At 38.3% G+C, this 11,705-nt stretch overlaps 1 pseudogene; it reads right to left on the reverse strand.

Annotated features, from left to right (window-relative positions):
- Window positions 1-3,944: 3,944 nt before the first annotated feature.
- Window positions 3,945-8,606, reverse strand: LOC124968046 (putative gustatory receptor clone PTE01; annotated as a pseudogene).
- Between the last annotated feature and the right edge of the window lie 3,099 nt (window positions 8,607-11,705).

Raw genomic sequence — 11,705 nt, forward strand, 5'->3', positions numbered from 1 at the left:
GCACAGCTACATGTTCTTCCAGCTCTCTAGGCTGCAGATGGCCATTGTGGACGATCCAGCTTCTGGTCTTGTAAGACAATCTAATAAATCCCCTGTTATAATCATACATCCTGTTGACTGTTCCTCTAGGGAACCTGACTATACAATAATCAATGTCCATCCTATTTGCTTCAGAACTCACATTTTGCATAATCTAGAATCATTTCACATGAGCTGTCTGTTCTCATATCATGACTCCATTCTCCTACACACCTCTGACCCAATGGCAACCAAGGTTAGGAATTTGGTGGGATATTCCTTTCAGCATTTCCATGTCAGAATTGATTTATGTCCACATAGATAGTTTTCATAGAAACTTAATAAAATGCATCTAAGACTCACCTAGGAAGAATATGAGAAAACACAAGTGCCCAGGAATACATGACAGGTGGATGGATCTAGTTCTTGAAGTGCACACACCTACAATGAATGCTTTAACCACAGTGTGGCATTTAATTCCAGGGATGGACATCATTTAATTTGTTGGTTTATTATTACAATAATTTTTAAAGACTCTTTTGGCATGTTTATTGACTGACTCCTACACAGCAATGATGTCAATCTTCTAATCTCTCCATGCTCATATATCTTAATGGAAATGAGAATACCATCCATGTAATGAGAAACTAAAATTCAGACTCTAAAAGGAAGTTACTTTCTGCAGTTTAGTAAGAGACATGCTTTTAACATTCATCTATGCAACCATATTAATATGTACAGTTTTAATGTTTTTATGTAGCAGTCAAAAATATCAGGGCTGGGATATAGCTCAGTTTGTAGAGTGCTTGTCTGTCAAGCACAAAGCCCTGGGTTTAATCCCCAACACCACAAAAATAAATAAATAAATGAATAAACAAAACAAATAAATAAATACATAAATTTTATTTACAAATAGTGAAATAAAAATAATGCCACCCATCACCACACAAAATATGACAGAAAAGCCTAGTTTAGAACCTAATAAATATTTGGTCATTATATTCTTTCAAAAATATTAGGAACTTAATCATTAAGGAAATAGTGAGTCTACTATTTCTGTCAGAATTATGTTGTTTTGACCAAGAGACCTGACGAGAACAACTTGAAAGAGGAAAAGTTCATTGAGCTCCTGGTTTCAGAGGTTCAGTCCATGTCCCACTTCAGTCCACAGCTCTGGGCCTGAGGCAGGGAGAACAGTCAGAGCAGAAGAGCATGGAGGAGGGAAATCCACTCAGAATGTGGTGACCAGGAAGCAGAGAGAGAGCTCCACTCACCAGGGACAAAGTAGAAATGCAAAGGCAGCCCTAGAGGCCCACCTCCTCCAGCCACCCTCTACTGCCTTCAGTCACTACCCAGTTAATGCTGATCAGTGACTAATACACTGATCAGGTTACATCACCCATGGTCTCACATCCTTGCATTGTCTCCTCCATGAGCTTTGGGGATACAACAACCAAGCCAACCATAACAGTCTACTAAGAAATGCATCTGTCAAACACACTGCAGCAGGGAATGATGGAACCTATACACATGTCTCAGAACAGGCTCAAGGGCTTCCCGTCACTTCCCTCTGCAACCACTCTACTTTTCCCAAGCCCATGAAAATCTCTATCACTGTGTTTGAATGTTGTAGATGATCTTAAGTTGATGCATAGGACTCACATGTCCATGCCCCAGACACAAAAGGGAGCTACTGCATCTCATCTCTGGTCTATGCCATGTCCCCCAAAATGAGGAAAGTACAGAGAGGAAAGCACCCAATGCAATGAAGGTACACTGATTATACCCAGTGTGTGTGAGCAGAGGGACGGTGTAGTCCTGATGAACACAGCTTTTTTCTCCTCTCTGCCAAACATGGTATAGGCTTTGGGGAATCAGAGAAAAAAGAGATTAGTTGTTCTTCTCCAAATACACTTTCCCATATGAGGATGACAGTAAAATGAAACAAGAATCAGGAAAGGAGTAAGTTCAGGTCACAACATAATTTAGTGAAAACTGATCTTGCCATATTAATAATGACTACCCAACATGCACTTGTCCATTTTACACATTCAATTCTTGGTTACAGGGTTTCTGTTTAACTTGTATTCAATGCAAATGTATAAAGCAGAATTCAGCTCAGATGACAAAGCTGGTTCTCAGTGACATTAACAACCTTCTCTATGCTAAAAAAATAATAGGTGGAACCAATAGCAGTGAAATTTAATTGTGAATCTCCAGGTCTGAAGTTTCCTGATTAGGAATGACCTTTGCAGAGTGCTAGAGTCCACAGTTGCAGGCACATCTCAGTATATTTGGAAAACTCTCCTTTTTCCTGAGTCATAAGGAAATCCAGGCCTGGCTCCAGGTCTCCTTTTCACACTGAGTGGGCTGAATGTAACAGGAATGTGGGCAGCTCCAGGGATACCCTGTGGAATTGGTGACCACCTATTGTCCCCTACTATTTCTTTGATCTTTTCCTCTCCTCTGAGCCATGGTGCAGCAGGCAACATGCATGTGACATCCTATGATCAATCAGACATCCCAGGATTAACGTGCGCAGGGAATGAGGGGTCCCATCCAGGACTGAGAGGAAAGTGAAAGTGCAGCTTGTATGAAGGAGGCCGCTGCCCCACTGCCCTGCCCATGCTCCCTGTGTCTCACATCCACAGAGCAAGTCAAAGGTGGCTGCATTTACACTACCTAACAACCTAGAGAGAATTACACACAAAAACCGTGCCCATATTTATACAATAAAATGACGTGCCATACTGACACCATAGAAAGCCTTGCAGGTGAGCTCAAATAATCTGCGCAGAATACTGATCAACACCCTGCACTCCGAATCTCCCATTAACAATTCATGATGTTACTGATGGTTACTCTCCTCATCCTCAGTGATAAATCTCACCTTCATAAATCTTTGTAATGCTTAGTACAAGTGTAAGTAGGGAATTTACTCCCTTTGTGGAGGACACTCTGGGAAACAGAATCATTGTGCAGGAAAAGAAAAGGTTTGCATGAGATTTTGGTTACCATCACCAACAGGTTTATAAACCCACAGTCACTATAATCTAAATTTTGCACATTATCAGTCTCTTGTGTGGCTACCCAAACAACATGTTCTTCCAGATGAGGGGGAGTCAATGCATAGGACATTCCATCTTCCAATCTTCATCTCCCCCGGAACTTGCTGGTTTACACTGAGTATTTGTTTGGTCATACCCAGGAGAACAGACCCAACACACCTTCCTAACATGAGTGCAATGGCCACTCAGGATGAACACTGAAGCAGTCTCAGAGAGCAGGTTCTTGATGCAAATGATCAAGGAAGAAGGAATCACAGGTATGCAGCCCACTGCACTGGGAACCATGAGGGGAAGGGCTAGAAGCAGAGGCTGAACATTTCTGTGACCTTGGAGGCTCATGTCTCAGAGCTCATACTCACTCAGATTTTTATAGATTATCACAAAATCTATCAATAATGGGAGAAAAGAGAAAAATGTTCAAAGATGATTTCAGCTCCTCCACTACTGACAAAGAAGTGCAAGTGTATGATTTACTACTTTCATTGCATTTTATTTGCTTTTTATTCCCATTTCTATTAGGGCAAATTCAAACTTTTGATGGAATGATTAAATTTCACCAGTGTCAATGCACAGTCCACAGGCATTCATTACCTTGATATTGTTGTGAAAATATCATCATTGCCCATCTCCAGAAATTCTTTTATTTTTCAACACACAACTATTTTCCCATTAAAAAAATGTTCCAAGCCTCATTCTCTAAAACTAACCACCATTATTCACCATGAAATATCATGAAAAATCAAAACCATGAAGCTGCAAAAACAGAGTTTCCAACATAGGTTACATTTACAAGACAAGACGATTAGCATTTGTGAATTTTCCAACTAGCTTTTGCAACCAGACTCCTTGGGGCTGAGATTAGGCTGTCCTGCTGTGCATCCTCCTCAGGGCACTCTTAATGTCCCTATTCCTCAGGCTGTAGATGAAGGGGTTCAGCATGGGGGTGACCACAGTGTACATCACTGAGGCCAACACACCCTTTCTGGGAGAATGAGATACCACTGATTCCCAGGTACACTCCAAAGGCTGTTCCATAAAATAAACAAACCACTGTCAGGTGAACCCACAGGTAGAGAAGGCTTTGTACTTCCCACCTGATTACTGGATTCTCAGGATGGAGGAAACAATTTTATAGTAAGAAAAAAGAATTCCTGAGAGGGGGAATAAACCATAAAAGGCACCAATAGTGTACTTGACAATGTTATTAGAGAAAGTATCAGAGAAGGTAAGATTAAGGAGTTGAGAAGGGTCACAAAAGAAATTAGAAATTTTCGAATCCTTGAAGTATGTGAATTGTAAGATGATCAAATTGTGCAACTGGGAATCAAAAAGGCTAACCTAAAAAGCTGACCAAAACTAAGAAGTCACAGAGGCGAGGGCTCATAATGACTGGGTAATGCAGTGGGTGACAGATGGCCACAAACCGGTCATAGGCCATCACAGTCAGAAGAAAATCATCCATACATGCAAAAATGATAAAAAGAGACATCTTTGTCAGGCAGCCCACATAGGAGATGACTCTATTCTGAATTAGGATGTCCACGATCATCTTTGGGACTATGGTGGAAGAGAAACAAATGACAATCAAGGGCAGGTTGGAGAGGAAGAAGTACATGGGGGTGTGGAGGTGGGAGTTAGAGCTGACAGCCAGAAGGATGAGCGGCTTCCCAAGCACTGTGACCAGGTATGTGGACAGGAACAGTCCAAAGAGGATGGGCTGCAGGTCTGGATCCACTGAGAGTTCCAGGAGATGAAATTCTGAGACACCTGTTAGATTTTGTAGTTCTGTATTTGTTGGACACCTTGGGAGGAGTGGGAAGAGATGTTGGGAAACAGGAAATACATAAAGAGACACCCATCACTCTGTATAAATTTGAATTCATGAATTCACAAGCAAAGTATTCTAACTTGAAGTCACTAAACTTTGAACAAATTTTGATGGAAAATACAATCATTTTAATCACCTCCATTATTGATATCTGTCTATTCATGTCCTTCCTTTTGCACCTACAATAGACACTCAGATGAATAATATTAGAAGACCAGGATCATTAGAAAATTGAAGTCCATGATCTCAAGAAATGCAGCGTACTCTTTCAGAAATAAAATATATATAAAATAAAGAATGGATAATAGCATCCTCATATTTTAAAAATCATTCTAATGAAAGGAAATTAAGAAATTGCCCAATATATCTTGATTTGTTCTAAGTCCTTTGGACAAATTCCTTGAGTTACAATATTTAAAACACTAAGGTGTTCATTCTCTTAAAATTGACTCAAGGTTGATTGTTCACAATCAAAAGACATTTTATGTGAAAGTTCATCATTCTTTGACTTTCTGATTACCCTCCTCTCAAATGTGTACTTTAAAGAGTATGCAGTAATAAACAAGTATCCTTAGCCTTGGTGGACCTTAAATTTTTTATAGTTGTGTAATAATCACACCTAATAGTCTGATTCACTGTGACGTATTTGAGCATAACATAATTTAGACAGCTTCATTCCCCTGTTACCTCCTTATTCTCTCCCCCTCTTCCACCTTTTGATAAAGTTGATTAAGTTCACATAATCAACAGTATCACTGATAGTAAATGTGGCATTATTGTACACTGAACCTGTCAATCATTCATAGATTATAAATGATAAGAAACCTCTTGAATATTTAATTTTTATATAGGTTTATTTGTAAATATTCATGAAATACATGGTATATAAAAGGCACTCTTTTTTATTCTTCTCTGAATATTTATTCTGGATGTGATTGTGGCCTTGGGCACTTCTTTAAGGGGTTTCTGGTCATAACCTATCAAATTTACAGATCAGGATGTTAATACCAAGGAAAGGCCCAAGCGCAATTTTGAGCCTCAACATTATTTCTACTGAACAGATTTTCGCATGAATATTCCAATACATTGATTGCAATTACTTACTTCAGCTCCATGAAGGAAACTAGGTTCATTATTTTGTTAGTCTCATTAGGAGTGAATTAGGAACATAGGCCAAAGAAATTAAAGAAATCATGTAAACAGTCAAGACAATTGCATCATCTATAAAATGGGGGTAATAATTACCTCCTATGACTGTTGTAAGAAAGTATTTTTATAATCTTTTAAATGTTAATGGTTCAGGGGATCATTAGTTGATAGGTTCACCTATGGAGATTTCTTATTTTTTATTAGTGCATCGCAGTTATACATACTGTTGGGATCATTTGCACACAATCATTGACCCCATCATATAACCATAGATATATTTTGTTCCACTTCAGTCCCCAATACTTTTTCTCTTTCTATTCCCTCCTACCTTTCCTGTGGAGATTTTAATGTACCCAGATACCCTAGGTCTCAGACAAAAATCTAATTAGAATATACCTTTAAAGTTTTTAGGTGAGTAACATGGCTGAGAAACCTGGGTTTGGAGTATTTCCTGGCATTTAGAAAATTCTGTACAAATATTAACTATTGCTACTTTCCATGATACCTACTGTACACATTAAAATACAAACAAGATATATTTGAATCCAAACCCACATTTGATTGAGGCCTGAATAGTTACCTATGAAATTTGAGTTCTTTGTACCTCTGTAAGAGTCCGTTCTCCTGCAGACATGTCCCCCAAACACAGTTACAATCATGAATTGGGAGGGTATCGTTCCCTGTTGATGTTTCCATGTCAGTATCAATGTATGAATCCATAAAGAGTTTTTCTGAGAACTTATCAGAAAAGTACCTAAGTAGCTCATCTAAGTAGCCTACAGTGACACCTATTACCCTTGAAATGTGCTAGTTTGCATCAAAATGTGGTTTAGAGTCACGCATGAAATACACACAGCTACCTCAATGGCTTTATGTGACGCACACCATTATCCAAAGGAGGAACATCATTTACCTTATATTATTATGAAAATCCTTTCAAAATTCTTCTGCTTTTCTCCATTTCACAAAAATGAAAATTACTATATAATATGTGGAAACAGGGTTTACTTTGATTTCCATAATTGCTGCATATTCTATGTAATTATTGATCACCTACATACACTATCCCAATAAAAAATCAGTTATCTTCACATGTAAAGTCCACTTTTTCTTAATATGTACCAACAAAAATATCACCGGGACCCTTCTAGTAATAATCCAAGGTAACCGATCAAGGCAATTTATACAGTATTGGGAATATTATTTCCATGTGACTCCAACAAGAGAAGCAATGGCCCTGAGATGGAAGGTAGTGAATCCAGGATTCCATGCTGCATGTTGACCTGCCTCACATGCAGAGCATGTGCAAATCTCTCCACCTCCCAATGCATGTAGTACTTAATGGAAAGAGGAAAAACAGTACCTGCACCACTCAATGTGGGGCATATAAGCGATGTTTAGAACCGAATATATATTTTGATATTATGCCTTTAGAAAAGAATTCAATCACTAAGAAAATAGTAGGTCTATTCATACACACAATTGTCAAAGATAATGTGAGTCTAAAGTGTGTCTCAGCCCAAGGAATAAGATATTCCTGTTACCTCTCTTGGTATCTCTTTTGTTCTTTTGACACTCCTGAAAATCTCTGCCTTGCCTTCAAATAACTAAATGTTATAGATGCTATTGAATGGATGTAAGCTCTTGGGCACGAAGGACACAGACACAAACAAGAGCTGTTCATCCTTGCCTCTGTGGAATATTCCTGAAATGGTCAAAGTACAGACAGGAACGAATCAAGTGTGTTGATGCCACACTCAGTACCACCAGGATTTGTGAACAAGGAAGAGTCTGTTCAAGTTTAGCATGCTTTTGGGCTGAGGTTGTGGCTTAGTGGTAGAGCACTTGCCTAGCATATGCGAGGCACTGGATTTGATTCTCATCACCAAACACAAATAAATTAATTAAATAAAGGTCCATTGACAACTAGGAAAAATATAAAAAAACACAAACAGTTTAACATGCTTTTTCTGTTCCAAACATGATCCATTCTCTGGGGATTCAGAGAAGAAAGACAATCATTCCTCTCAAATTACACAGCACATACTGATATGAGGATAAAATCAAAATGTAACAATACAGAAAGAGGAAGATGGCAATTTCAAGTCACAACTTATTTTGCTTGAACAGTATGAAGAATAACATTATTATTATTAAAAATTACTACCTTCGGACTGAGGTAGAGTGCTTTCCTTGCAAGCACAAAGCCCTGGGTTTGATGCCCAGTACCACAAAAAAAAAAAAAAAAAAAAAAAAAAATCCCCCCCAAAAATCACTACCCTCTATTTGATTGTATTTTATTCATTCTTCACATTTTAATCACATAGATAAATTATAACTCAATAAATAAAGTTATACCAACCTGGACAACATTGCTGGATCTCAGAGCCACTAACAACCTGCTTTATGTTGAAGAAACCATGCACAGAGCTGAAAGTGCTCAGATGACAGTCGTCAATCACTTGGTGAGATGCAATGATCTTTTCTGTTGTTTCCCAAGCAGCAGAATATTTTAAGCAGGAGTCCAGCACTCTTAACTGCATCTCTCAGGTACTTTTTTGCCTTTTTCCACCTTCCTAAGTAATAATAAAATCAAGACCCAAAGGTGAGTCTCTTTCAGGGACTGAGTAGGTGGGTTACAAGAATGCAGGAGGATGTGAGGAGTCACAGGATGTCCCAGGTGGGGAAAGGGCTCTCTGCTGAACAAGTGTGCGCCTCCCTTTCTGTGCTGCATTTCTTTATCTCAGCCACTCTTCCCAACTCGTTGCTGTAGAGACCACCCACTATGAAAAGTGATCTACCAGAATCCCCCAAAGGGCAGTGCAGAGAAGGAATTGGTCTCATCCTGGAGTCACAGGAGTGGGGGAAAGGATGGTTTAGTCATCAAAGGGACAACCCACCAGGGTCCTCCTAGCCAGAATCCCTGCATCTGTAATCAGGCTGCTCAATTCAATCATGGCTTCAGCATTTTTGACCTGAATAACTAACACAGGTTGTACAAAATTTCTGTGCTCCTTTCTCTCCGGTAACAAATTAATGTGGCACTCATTCCTGGGGAAACAAGGGAGATGAATTCCAACAACCCATAGAGAACACAGGCCTCGTTGCCTGGTACTGAGGAATCTCTCAACAACTGTCCATGATGGTCTAGTTTCTGTCTTCCTCATCCCCATCTTGGGCATCACCTTCATAAACATTTTTGGGAACTTAAGACATAATTTTAAGGAACATGTTTTCTGCTACAATAGAGAGTTTATGGAATACAGCAAGGTGGGAGGAAAGCAAAATTCCAAGTGAGATCTCCAGGACCCTCACTTGACCATGTGCACAAACTTAGACTTCATAGCCGAAACTTAGCACATTGGTATCCTCCCATTTGAGCCCACAAATCATCATGTTTCTCTTGATGACAGGGAAACAGGCTTTCTAATGGGATTTTCTTTTTTCAATTTGAATTTTTTCTAATTAGTTATGACAGTAGAATGCATTTATGCATTTTGATATATTGTAAATAAATGGAGTATAATTTCTCATTTTTTTGATTGTACGTGTTGTAGGATCACATGGGTCATGCAGTCACATATGTACATGAGGTAATAATGTCTGTTTCACTCTACTGTCCTTCCTAAGCAAAAGCCCCTACTCCTCCCTTCCCTCCCTCTATCTAAAGTAACTCTATTCTTCCCTATACTCTCCTCTCTTTTTGTGAGTTAGCATCCACATATCAGGGAAAATATTAGGCCTTTGGCATTTTGGACTTGCCTTATTTTGCTTAACATGATATTCTCCAATTCCATCCATTTACCAGCAAATGCTGTAATCTCTTTTCCTTTAAAGTTGAGTAATATTCCATCATATATATACCACATTTTCTGTGGAACGAACCTAGGTGTCCTTCAACAGATAAATGATAAAGAAAATGTGATATATATATTCAGTTTGGGAGCAGAGGAAGGAGATCAAGGAGGAAAGATAAAACAGGAATGGTGGAATGTTGGAAGATATATATTACTAATGGGCTTTTCTCTATCCAGCATTTCATTAGTACTTATTGGTTTATTCTCTGTGTCTGCTAGGCCATGAACAAAGCATACAGATCTCTCCTGCCTTGTGCCAAATACCCACAGTTTTTATATTAATACATTCTCAGGAGCTTCCTGATGCAGACAGTCATGGGAAGAGATGACACAGGCATGGACTCCCAGGACTGTAGACCTCACTGAAGGACTGGAGGCACAGTGGATTACTGACAAATTTGTGACCTTGGAGGCCCAAAGCACAGAACTCATGATTAGCCTAATTGGTTCATGTTATTCCAATCCCTAAGAGCTTCTTATATTAGTGGAGAAAGAAAAAGAGAAGAAAGTGAATGTCCACAAATGATTTCTGGCTCTTCTGCTATGGGAGAGAAAGCTCATGTGCACTATTCATTTCTTTCCTTTCTGGTAAGATTTATTTGATTATCATTAATCAAATTTAATTATCATTAAATTTTAATCTCAAAGTCCTGAAGACCTTTGAATTCTCCTCTATTGCCATTGGTCAGTGCACAGCTCTGTGGGGTTAAATACTTTCTTATGCAAATATATCTTGTTTTTATTTTAATATGAACAATAGACATTATGGAAAGTAGCAAGAGTTAATATTCATAAAGAATTTTCTAAATGCCAGGAAATACTCTAAAATCAGGGTTCCTAACCATGTTACTCACCTAAAAACTTTAAAAGCATATTCTAATTAGATTTTTGTCTGAGACCCAGGGTATCTCTGTATATTAAAATCCCCACAGGAGAGGTAGGAGGGAATAGAAAAAGAAAGTATTGGAGACTGAAGTGGAACTAAATATATCTATGGTTATATGATGGGGTCAATGACTGTGTGAAAATGATCCCAACAGTATGTATAACTGATGCACTAATAAAAAATAAGAAATCTCCATAGGTGAACCTACCAACTAATACACCCCTGAACCATTAGCATTTAAAAGATTTTAAAAATACTTTCTTACAACAGTCATAGGAGGTAATTATTACCCCCATTTTATAGATGATGCAGTTGTTTTGACTGTTTACATGATTTCTTTAATTTCTTTGACCTATGTTCTTAATTCACTCCTAATGAGACTAACAAAATAATGAACCTAGTTTCCTTCATGGAGCTGAAGTAAGTAATTGCAATCCAGGTATCAGGGAATATTCATGCGAAAATCTGTTCAGTAGAAATAATGTTGAGGCTCAAAACTACACTTGGGCCTTTCCTTGGTATTAACATCCTGATCTGTAAATTTGATAGATTATGACCAGAAACCCCTTAAGGAAGTGTCCAAGGCCCCAATCACATCCAGAATAAAAATTCAGAAAAGAATAAAAAAGAGCGCCTTTTTATATACCATGTATTTCATGAATTTTTAGAAATAAACCTGCACAAAAATGAAATATTCAAAAATGTTTCTTATCATTTATAATCTATGAATGATTGACAGGTTCAGTGTACAATAATGGCACATTTTCTATCAGTGGTACTGTTGATTATGTGAGCTTAATCAAGTTTATCAAAAGGTGGAGGAGGGGGAGAGAATAAGGAGGTAACTGGGGAATGAAGCTGTCTAAATTAGGTTATGCTCAAATACATAACAGTGAACA

Source organism: Sciurus carolinensis, chromosome 17 (assembly GCF_902686445.1).
Source record: "Sciurus carolinensis chromosome 17, mSciCar1.2, whole genome shotgun sequence".
Classification (NCBI taxonomy): domain Eukaryota; kingdom Metazoa; phylum Chordata; class Mammalia; order Rodentia; family Sciuridae; genus Sciurus; species Sciurus carolinensis.